Here is a 10,433-nt window from a genome sequence, read left to right on the forward strand (position 1 = left end):
TCAGAATTATCTGGAACAACTACTCTCGTAGCAAAGTAAGTGAGCTCTGGGGCACAAAGGTTTATCCAACATTAACTTTGTTAGCCTTTGAAGTATGATAAGGTTCTTTGTTATTTCGGATACACTGCACATGTCCGTTCATCTCTCCCTAAAGCCTACGGAAAACAATAATGCAGGTGCCTAGTCAAGGATCGAACGGATAAGCTATCATCTGTAGAAGGAAGTGGCTGGTGAAGAAGCTCTTCATGTAGTTTACAAAGCTGATTAGGTTTGGTTGGACTGCCACGGAAATTTCATCCAATATGAAACATAGAGGGGCCTTTGGAATTTTTGGCTTGGGAAAGACACCCAAGGAAATCCAAGGAACTAAAAGGTATCTTGATAAAGGTGCCAGTATTTTTCAGTGTTCCCACATATTCTTAGAATGATCTGTGAGCTGCAGTTATTTATTTATTTATTGTTAGATTTATATGCTGCCCCTCCCAGCCAGCCGACTCTGGCAGGTTCACAACAATGGAAAATTCAATTTAAAACCCAAACAGATAAGAACAAACAATCTCAACCCCCCCCCTCCCCACAATCCTCCCTGCCATGCAACGGCCATTATAACCAGTGAAATAGCTCTATTACGATCAGGGATAAATGTGCAATATCCTATTCCTCATGAAAATTGGGAAAATGAATGGCAGCTATTTTAAAAAAACCAGAATGTGTACACTTGTTTTAGATCATTGGTGTGAAGCCTGAGGGCTAGTTCACACATGCACTTGATATCCTGCCCTGTCCGTTACTCACAGGCAAATGTGAAAACTGACTCCTTTTGAAAAATGTGTTGTTTAGGAGATTCAATATCCCTCTTTGTGGAGTTTTAACCTATCATAGTTGTTTTGCTCACACTAATCACCCCCACTTCACGTTCCTTTCGTCAGGTGGTGAAACTGCAGTTGTGGACCAGTCCTTAATTGTGCCCACTCCTTTGTCTCCAAGCTAAGGCTACATTCCAATCCAGACCACATTGTTAATTCAGCTATTCCTGCATTTGATAATCTAGATGTGAACCTTGCACGTGGGGAAATATTTTGCCACTGAATTTCATGGGCCAGCCTTAAAGGATATACAATATTATTTTAAAATAATGGCCCTTTTCATTTCAACCACAACAACATAGTCTTTCATTCCAAAGTCACAGATTCCCATACATGGGAGGACTGTCAATTACTCCAGAAGATAGAGGCAGAGTTCAACGAGATCTGAACACAATGGAAAAATGGGCAAATGAGAACAAGATGCAATTTAATAAAGATAAGTGTAAAGTTCTGCATCTGGGTCAGAAAAATGAAAAGCATGCCTACTGGCTGGGGGATACGCTTCTAGGTAACACTGTGTGTGAACAAGACCTTGGGGTACTTGTGAATTGTAAACTAAACATGAGCAGGCAGTGTGATGCAGCGGTAAAAAAGGCAAATGCCATTTTGGGCTGTATCAACAGAGGCATCACATCAAAATCACAAGATGTCATAGTCCCATTGTATACGGCACTGGTCAGACCACACCTGGAGTACTGTGTGCAGTTCTGGAGGCCTCACTTCAAGAAGGACGTAGATAAAATTGAAAGGGTACAGAGGAGAGCGACGAAGATGATCTGGGGCCAAGGGACCAAGCCCTATAAAGATAGGTTGAGGGACTTGGGAATGTTCAGCCTGGAGAAAAGGAGGTTGAGAGGGGACATGATAGCCCTCTTTAAGTATTTGAAAGGTTGTCACTTGGAGGAGGGCAGGATGCTGTTCCCATTGGCTGCAGAGGAGAGGACATGCAGTAATGGGTTTAAACTTCAAGTACAACGATATAGGCTAGATATCAGGAAAAAAAATTTCACAGTCAGAGTAGTTCAGCAGTGGAACTAAGGAGGTGGTGAACTCCCCCTCACTGGCAGTCTTCAAGCAAAGGCTGGATACACACTTTTCTTGGATGCTTCAGGATGCTTAGGGCAGATCCTGCGTAGAGAAGGGGGTTGGACTAGATGGCCTGTATGGCCCCTTCCAACTCTATGATTCCATGATTCTATGATTCTATCTTTGTAACCCCTGCTCCTAACTGACTTGTTCATCTACAGGGCAATACAATGCAGAGTTTCACCCTTCCTCATCAGTAGGGTATAACGCTGCTTAGGTAGTCACTGCTAATCTCCCACCTTGTTTCCGTCATTAGAAAAGGTCTCTTTGAACTCTGTGGCTTACCCTATCAGCACCTCCAGGTGTAAAGAGTAGACAGGGCTATGGTCTCTTGGTTTTGACCTGCCTGGCATACTTCTGCTGCATATGTGATATCAGAAAATAGAAAAATTATAAACGTTAAGACTGCTTGTATCTATCAATCATATACTGGAGGGGGGAAAGAGACCCATCAGGGAGTCTAATACCAGCACCTACACAAGCTGAATACATTTTTTTGTCTTGGCTATGATTTTTAGAAAAAAATTGCTTGAGCAATTTTTAAGAACAAATACAACTGAACGACCCTATTCTAGATGTCAACAATGTTTCTTTACAAAGAACAGTATGTTCTGGTTAATTTAGTTTATGAGTCTTCATGCTCAGTGACCGCTCATGTCCATAGAGGTCTTACAGTAAGAAATCAGATTACTTATCCACAGAATCAGATTGCTAATTCATCCATGTCTTCATGGCCTATTTTTAAACAGGGCCAACACATGCAGTAAGGCTCTTTTCAGGTTTGTAGAATGATCTGCCTTGTCTGTACATGGCTCCAATCTTTGGATTTACATGTCCACAAATTGTAAATTAGATTTATTGATGATGATGATGATGACGACGATGATGATGATGACTCCATAGTGGTTATATGTCAAGGGTTTCAATAAGAGATGGTCTTTGGAGGGGCAGAGCCAAATGTCCATTGGTCCAATGGAGGCTGATGGAATGGGCTCCATGGCAGCCAATTGTAATGGCCACTGAGGGAAACAGTTCTGGAAACAACACAGTCAAGTTAAGGCCTTGGTAGTTTGTAATGGATCATGGGATTTTAAATGATGGGCAAATGTTATGAAAGAAAATTGCCAGTACCTGTTTCATAAAGGGTTATTGATGCTAATAATATTTTCTTATATCAATTTGTGTTCAGTAGTCTCAAGATGGTTTCCCGTTTAAAGGTTTCCAAGCACCTATAGGAATGAGGAAGTGTTATGTTCTTTTATATTAATTTTAATTAATGTGAAGGCTTACCTGTCCACTCAGATTCTGAATCAATGACTAGTTGTCTCATTGCACGCAGAAGATTTGGAATTGAGTTTTACAATCTCCGTTTTTACTTTGAAGACCCTGACAACAACAACAATCTAAAACTAGATACTCCCGAAGCTAAACATTCTGGTGCTGTGGATAGCTAAAAAGAAACCTTGTTGGAATCACTGAGGGGGTTATAAGTTTTTGAGACAGAGCAGATCCTTATACACATAATAATGTGCACACTCTTGCCCTTTAGAATCAGTGGTCTGGGGCCCTTGCTCCTTGTCTTATCTTAAGTGAATAAGATAAACTCTCCCCTCCACCCACAAACATCCTTTTCTTCTTTTCTGCCATTCTTTAAATATTTGAAAGCTGCCAATTTTCCCACGAGCCTCCCCATATCCAATTCCTTCAGCTGTTCCTCACAGCGGGCAGACGTGCACTTCCGACTGAGCCTCCAGCCCTTTTGACCCAAGATTGTTATATGTACATGGTCAGTAAGTGGTGTTCAGAGGTGAATTTCAGATATTTACAAAGGGCCTTCTGCTTTCCCATTGCAGTCAGAATGATAAAGTCTTTGGAGAGATAACAAGAGGACTTGGAGTCTGTAAACCAGATCTGAAATCAATATTGATTGTTGTGCCCCCAAACTGGCTTCTTTGTCAGTATCAGAGGAAAACTTCTCAGGAAAACAGGATTACTGTAAGATCCTCGAGTGACATATTGGGTTCAAGTCTCGGTAGAGAAAAGGCTCTCTTTAACTCATTCTCATGTGTATCATATAAAAGAGTGAATAAAGTTTATTTGAACACACTAGCTAAACAATCTGAAGATCTTTGTCTAATTGTCTGCTAATCGCATAATTACAAGCAGCAAGCAGAAGATGAGCTGAACTAGACGCTGTTTGAGCAGGGGTAGTCAAAGTGCAGCCCTCCAGAAGTCCATGGACTACAATTCCCACGAGCCCCTGCCAGTGTTTGCTACCCCTATATCCCTGCTGTTGAATGCATCTTTATTGGGGTAAGGATATGCATAGAAATGTTATTTAGGTTGCTTTTGGTTGGCTTTAGTTTATGAAATGTTTTAATCTTTTACATCTGCTTGGATTTCTTCTTTTTAAGTTCTTATTTAGTTCTTGTTTCAAAGCAAAATACTTTCTTTTGTTTGCCGGTCATTTTATTTCTCATATTTGGCTGGGAGGAGAATGCTTCTCCTAACCAAGACAGGCTTAATTCTTAGTTTTAGCCACATAGAGAAAAGGTCTTCATTATACAGGTTACCAAATTCTTGCTTGAAAAGCAATGGGGGAAAGGGTGTGTGACACCCCAATGGTGTACATGTGTGTGTGTCCTGTTAAAACACAACCAAATCAAGAAAGGAACTATCTCCAAAGCAGAGCCATCAATCTTAGCAAGCAGAGGACCCACAAGGACTTATTGTGGGGGGCATCCCATTTCCCCTTCTCCGCTATTTCTTCTCTCTCCCCCCTGAAAGCATCTTCCCCTTTCCCGCTTCCTTCTCACCTCCCTCCCAGAAATAGCATTCAAACAATGCCTAATTTAAAAAAAAAAAATTGGGTCCCCAATGGACTCTGGCTAACCAGCAGAACTCCCAGCTCTTCTCTCACAAAAATCCAACAACACCCAATTCTGTCAGTTGGTCAGCAGTTAAACTGCCAAAGTCTCCCTCCTCCTCCTCCTCCTCCTCCTCCTCCCCCCCCCTTGTCTACATTCCACTGTTTGAAAGTTATTGTCTGAGTCTCCTGGAGGGCGGAACTTGAAACTGCCTGTCATATGCCCATGTTGCTCGAATGAGATTCATGCAAAGCCCTTGTATGATGTGGGAATGCAGTATGGAAATGACCCTTTTCATCTGGGATATCTACTAACATTTCTGGTTGGAAGATGTCCCTTTCACAGTATGTCCCTTCTGTGCCCTTCTGTGCAGGTGTGAAAAGCAGATAGCAGGACAAGAGATTCACCGAAGTTTTCCAGAGTTCACCGAATTATTTTTTAGTGATTAGACTGGTTATATTAAAAGAAGAGTGGGGGCTTTCTTCAGTATTTTAAATATTTTCCAAAGGTTCATCCCAAATAGTCTGGCTGTTTCAGAACCCTTTAAAGGAAAGCCACTAGCCATGACCAGGTGATTATATTTTCTCATACACTATAATTAAAAGAAAGCTCTAGTTGTTGAAATATAACTATAGAAATAATGCAGCCTGATTGTTTATTCCTTTTCTCCTCTGCTCTTTACACCAAAGACAACAGAAGGTTTCAAGGTCATGCTGTAATATGGGCAACATCTCTATCTCTGTTTGCTTTGACAAATCTCATCACCATCCCGCACTTTTCATCTTCCTCTCCGCTTTTTTGTAAATGTTTTCTGTATCAATACATGGTCTCAGTGGACATTTCTCACAGACAATCCAAAGAACTGTAGCTGGTTTTTTGCCATGTGAGACTCATAAGTCAGTTGCATGGAAGACTTGCTTTTGTGAAACTTTTTACTATTTGTAAAGGCAAAGGTATCCCCTGTGCAAGCACCAAGTCATGTCTGACCCTTGGGGTGATGCCCTCCGGCGTTTTCATGGCAGACTGAATACGGGGTGGTTTGCCAGTGCCTTCCCCAGTCATTACCATTTACTCCCCAGCAAGCTGGATACTCATTTACCGACCTCGGAAGGATGGAAGGCTGAGTCAACCTTGAGCTGGCTGCTGGGATTGAACTCCCAACCTCATGGACAGACAGCTTCAGACAGCATTTCTGCCGCTTACCACTCTGCGCCACAAGAGGCTCTCATTTGTGCAGTCCTGCAAATCACAATGGTCGCAACCCTTTCCGGGGAGTGAGCCCCACTGACATTTACTTATGAGTTGACCTGCTGAGGGCTGCTTCTCGTGTCACCTTTTAAAAATATTTGCCCTGCCTTAATGTAGGCACTGATCCCACAAAACCAGAATCACTCCCAATAAGATCCCGGTTGAGCGCATGCTTTACCTGCAGAAAGAGTGAGTTTCAATTACTAGCACCCCTCCCCTATTTTAAGAGGATCTCTAATACAGATCATCCGCTAGGAGTACTAACATTGAATTGGCTCCAAAAGCTGACTCAAAAGGAATGTCTCATCCAGAACTGCCCGGAGCTGTTCACTAGCTACATGCTCAATTAACTTCTCTAAGGAAGAGAGATTAGAGACAGTTCTGTATGGTCACCCGAGCTTAACATATTGAATCCGCAATGGCCCCCTGGGAACCTTTGAACTCCACCAACTGTAATGTTTGAGGCGCTCTTCCTTAAGGGCAGCACTCAGAAGACATTAACGAGCTTGCAGGACATAATTTGAACACTGACGATTTGGAAACCGCTTTGGAAATACAAGCAAAGGAAACGCTTTCTGTATTTGGAAGTGTAACTAGGCTAACTGGTGCTTCGGTTGTAAGGAGGTCAGATCTCAGCAAGCTATTGGTGTTTATCAATATGGATTCAGGGTGTGTGTGTGTGGAAGGTTCATATGAGGGGTGTGAGCCCATAAACCAGGGGTAGTCAAACTGCGGCCCTCCAGATGTCCATGGACTACAATTCCCAGGAGCCCCCTGCCAGCGTTCGCTGGCAGGGGACTCCTGGGAATTGTAGTCCATGGACATCTGGAGGGCCGCAGTTTGACTACCCCTGCCATAAACAGTGTTTATATTGAACCATGTCATCAACCCAAAGATAATTTATCCTGGAAACTGCTTCAATTGTAATTTCCATAGCAACATTGTTCTGCATTTTGTGAGGCTTACTACATGGTGGAATTTTTTTTTTTTACACCTTCAGCCATCTCATGGGAGTTAGAATTTAAAGAAATCCAAGAGGCATAATTGACGGAAATGTTGTATAAAATGTCAAGGCCGTCGGAATAATGGCTTTCTTTTCTAACTAGATTACAGGAGAAAGGCAGTCTTTGAGGGGTAAAGGCGTGAACACATATCCTGCGAAACGTGTGGACCGTGGCATGGCTATGATACAACATTGTCTAATAGGCCAAAGTAAAAAGTGAAAGCTATTTTCTCATTTGTAAAGGCTAAGCGTTCTCTGTTGAAGGGCAGAACTTACACCCTTTGTGGCTTAGTTCCAATAGATCCTGAAGCATTAATAATTCCTCAAGTGATGGTCATATTGCCCTGTGAGTGTGAAGCCATGGAAATGGAGGGGGGAAAGAGGAAACCCCAGGTCATGTTGGCAGCATCACACCAATGATGTCCAGATGATGCTCTGATATTTGGGAGAAGGTTCTATGCTAGAAGCTGTTTTTACCATGGAGTTCCCCCCCAAAAAAAGAAATATCAGAGTGCCAGTTACTTTGCCTACACCAGCAAAATTACCTGGAGCTTCCACTTTTTTCTGACAAGTCGCCCCGTCCCCCATCATTTGTCAGGAGGGAAATGGCAGCCATACCTCTTCTGCAACAAACAGTCCCTAACCAGTTCTTTCTGAACCATATTGTTACAGTGCAGCCCTAGTTCCTGTGCAATTTCCTCTCAAATAATTCAGTTTGGCATTGGTGGTAGAAAACCAGGAGGGGAGGACTCTTCCTGACATCATTGGGCAGGTCAGTCCATAAGATGGAAGCCACAATGGACAATCCACATGGACAGACTGTTGCTGCTGCTGCCCATTTGCAGGAGCATAGAGGGAGAAGTGGTCCTTCAGATATGAAGCCCAAGCCTAGGGACTGAAGGGCAGCCAATGGAGTGACTGCAAAATGAAATACTATTCATTCTCTGTCTGGCTCCTGATAATAATCAAGCTATGGCATTCAGTACCAAAGTAGAGAGAGCTGAAAAACAGTAGCCAAGGAAATCTTCTTGCACTGACAGGCCAGGATGCACCAAGCGTAGTCCAGCTATAAGAACTTCTGGATATAGTTTATTAGTTGCACTGAAATAATATCTTGTTACAGACTGCCTGTCCCTTTTCCAACTTCAGCTGTGTAGTGGTGAGTCTAACCGCACAGGTATCTCTACCATCACTCTGCATAAAGACAATGTGCAAACTGTGTAGACTCATGTTTATGCAGTCTTCCTCACCATCCCTATGGACCTCCTGGTGATTCATATGCAGAAGCATCCCCTGTACATTCACACTGGTGATGGGGCATGCTGATTTTCTCCGTACATTCCATACCACTAAAGACTGCTTTCTCCATGCAAAGCCTTTTATTATGTTCAAGCTAAGCTGGGATTCTTGAAGGTTGTTGTTCAAGGTTGGAAGGTCCATCCCTAAGAGCCCTCTGAGCTATTATTGTTAGCACAAACTATAGCACAGTCACTGTTCTGTCACTGCAGGGATCCAGCCATCTTTTCTCAAATTAGCATTGTTGTTATCCAGCAGCTGCCATTCTGCTTGAGGAAGACCGGTGCATATCAAGAAAGTGCTTGGAAATCTTATGCTGTAAAAAAAAAATCAAGCTTGGGGAGCTTTGTGAGAGGTATTCTCCTCCAAGAAATATAAATTGTCACCTGAGAGCTAATAGATTACTACCAGCCATAGTGATTAAAGGGAACCTCCATATTCAGAAGCAGTAAACCTCTGCATACCAGTGCCAGGAGGCAATATCAGGGCAAAGACTCAGCCTTTGTGCCCCAGATGTTGGACCTCAGATGAGCTGCTTGGCTACTGTGTGAGACAAGAAGCTGGATTAGATGAACCACTGGACTGACCTAGTGGGGTTCTTCTTATATGTTCTTACCCTGATGAACTCACAGAGGTCCCCCAAAAAAGTCCCTTTTTTTGCAGGGGGAGAATCTGTGTGTTGCTCAAATTTTGTTAATTTTGGGGAGGTATTGATGGTTCCTATGTTCATAAAACCACAAATAAGTCTTTTTTAAAAAGCTGGCGAGATCAACATGTGGTCATAAGACAAAGACCCAAGATGTTTTGACTTGGAGGTGGCCTTTCTTCAAAGCCCAAGCTAACGCCGAGCAAAGCAATTACAGCTGGGCCATTTCCCATCACTGCACCCATTGAGGATGGAACCCTCAAATGGCTCAACTTGCTTAATAGCAGCATTGAGCTCTTGTTTGGGGATTAACAAGCCCTTCAGAAGAGTTTAACCTGCTCTGGCTTTCCTCTGAGCTCTTCCCCTACACGCTGGTCATTAACCACTTGTGGAAGAATCACCGAGTGGTTTCCTGGGATTACATCAGCTGTAATTAAAAACCCTAATCAGTCCCAAACAATGGCCAGCTAAATTACGCTAATTTATCATCCCAGCCCTTGAAAGGGCCTCAAATAAGTGGACAACAAAGAAAGGGAATAAACCCCCCCCCCCATGCAATGACAGCCCCTCCCCCCATGAACTGCCAGCAATGCAATTTGAGAATTTTCCTGGGATCTGACATGCTTTTCCTGTAACATTTGCACTCGCTTATGAGGCTGCAGCGTGGATTGGGCAGGGGAGGTTCAGGTGGGTAGGAACAATGTGTGCAACAATTTGAATTCTCACAAGAGGCAGATTTATAGACTTTTTTCCTAAAGAGATCATGATTTTCAAGAGATCATAAAGGAAAGGAATGTTAAAGCTGCCATCCAAGAGGCAACTCATCTCTTGGTCAGCTATTGAACATCTGTTTTGCATCTTAATTAAGGTGACCAGATTGTCCCACTTTTGGAGGCAAATTGTACTTATGGCAAAATTGTACTTATGTTGAAATTTAAAAATATATATATTACAATACTATTTTTACATTCTATGCATTCTATGAAAATTTTTGTTGCTCCATATAGACCAAATTTTTAATCAAGAACCCCCCCCAGTCAATGGTGTCCCGCTTTACCAATATTAAAATCTGGTCACCTTAATCTTAATTAAAGAATGGGGGTTCGTGTGAGCATGAGTGTGTGCACATGCACATGATAGTCATGTACTGATAATTGCAATGCAAACATTTACGCTAATTAATTCTGTAATATCAGAGTTAGAAATGTTCTAATTGGGTGCCCTTACCTGTTGGCAGTATATTTAAGTTCATTAGGCTTTGAGGTGCTAAATGCAGAAGTACCAAGAATGCTGATAAGTGATTCCAGTGAGAATTTGATGACAACAGCAATTGTTGCAGATGAATTAATATTTCTAGTGCCTGCATCTTGAATTCTGGTTAATAATATGGAAGATTTCCATGTTTTCTAGTCTTTTTAAAG

This window comes from Paroedura picta, chromosome 3 (genome assembly GCF_049243985.1).
Source record: "Paroedura picta isolate Pp20150507F chromosome 3, Ppicta_v3.0, whole genome shotgun sequence".
Lineage (NCBI taxonomy): Eukaryota > Metazoa > Chordata > Lepidosauria > Squamata > Gekkonidae > Paroedura > Paroedura picta.